The following is a 1,472-nucleotide window of genomic DNA, read 5'->3' on the forward strand; positions in this document are numbered from 1 at the left end:
GTGTGTGTGTGTGTATGTGTGTATGTGTGTGTGTGTGTGTGTGTGTGTGTCAAACCTCCGCTCTCTGTCAATATGCAGAGAGGACAGATAAGCTTACTCTCACTCTCAGGTGCCGAAATTTGGCACGGTTTGATTTTCCGTGAACCAATACTCTGTAGTACCGACGCGATTTGGTCGGTACCGGTAACGGGTTCGATACCCAACCCTAATGACATTAAAATGTTTTTGTGACATTCTAAGTGCTCCTTACAGTAGAATAAGCCATTACATACCCATATAAAAAGGCCCAGGGAAGCAACAGAAAGAAAATACCACTGAACAGCCAGAATCTTAAAAAAATATAGTGATACAAATTTTGGGTCATACCACCCAGCACTAGACACGCAGCAAAGGGCCGCAGGTTCATATCATCATCATCATCATCATCATATCGGTGTCCAAACATTTCGAATAATATCGTATTGTGATCAAATTTGTGATATGCCGGTCGGTCAGGTGAATATCTGCAGGTTTATGATGGAAGTCTGGATGAATAAAAAGCTTAATGCCCACTCCCTCCATCATTCATTTAAAGCTTTAGTGCGTGACTTTTTATATAAATGAAACTTCGTTGCATTCAAGCCATTGTCAAATGAGTTTAGTAGCTACAGCTAATAAAGACTATCAGCTCCACCAAACTCTCTCTGGATTTCTCAGCATGGCTGTGTAGAAGATCCTTGGCTACTAGCAACTGTGTAGAGGAGGGGGGAGGGCTTGCATCATGTGGACGCGCCACATTACTTAGAATTAATTCCTCATGAGGGCGACAGAAACTACACACTATAGCTTTAACTTTCTCATCCCCCTCAAAACATCTCCCCTAGAAAGCCAGTGTTTTCCCTGGGTTTGTCAAAGCGGCAGAGGTGTTAAAGGGTCTTTCCTCAAGAAAATGTGATGATCTTCAATGAAAACGATTATGCAATTCGACATAATTTGGACCATACCTGTGTCTAAAACTTTGGAAAAGCTAGAGCAGATAATAAATAAGTAACACAAAAAGCTTAAAGACTAGACTTGTTAAAGAAGTCCACCTACAATCATTGGATCCAAGAAAAGTCCCTTAGTAAGGTTGATGCTTTTTTTGAACATTTTTGGCGCTTTTTCCCCGACATTTCACATTTATTTAGCTTAGGTCCTGGCAAAAACAGCTCGGGTGCTGAACCTAATTGTATAATGGAAGGAAAACCCTGAAAGCTACAGCAGATTTAGAAAATGTGAACTCAACAGCAGGTCCCCAGCTTCTCTCTACGTCACGGAAAGAGCAGATGCTCCGCATATTTACACTCCATACATGACATCCAGCAGACTCGTCCTTTCACTGCGTAACACATGGATGATACTCTGCAGCAGTCAGGCACTCCCTCCACCTGTCTCACTGCACCCTCAAGGATAACTGCATGATAACTAATGTGCACAGAAGTGCCATCTTTAAC

General features: G+C 42.1%; 1 protein-coding gene and 1 long non-coding RNA gene across 2 annotated transcripts in view; one reads left to right on the plus strand and one right to left on the minus strand.

Moving 5' to 3' along the window:
* The window catches only part of chd6 (chromodomain helicase DNA binding protein 6), a 150,379-nt gene that overhangs the window by 136,489 nt on the left and 12,418 nt on the right, over positions 1 to 1,472 (minus strand). The window lies entirely within an intron of this gene.
* The window catches only part of LOC116687347 (uncharacterized), an 18,709-nt gene that overhangs the window by 2,359 nt on the left and 14,878 nt on the right, over positions 1 to 1,472 (plus strand). The gene's annotated exons all lie outside the window — the stretch shown is intronic.

Source organism: Etheostoma spectabile, chromosome 4, assembly GCF_008692095.1.
Source record: "Etheostoma spectabile isolate EspeVRDwgs_2016 chromosome 4, UIUC_Espe_1.0, whole genome shotgun sequence".
Lineage (NCBI taxonomy): Eukaryota > Metazoa > Chordata > Actinopteri > Perciformes > Percidae > Etheostoma > Etheostoma spectabile.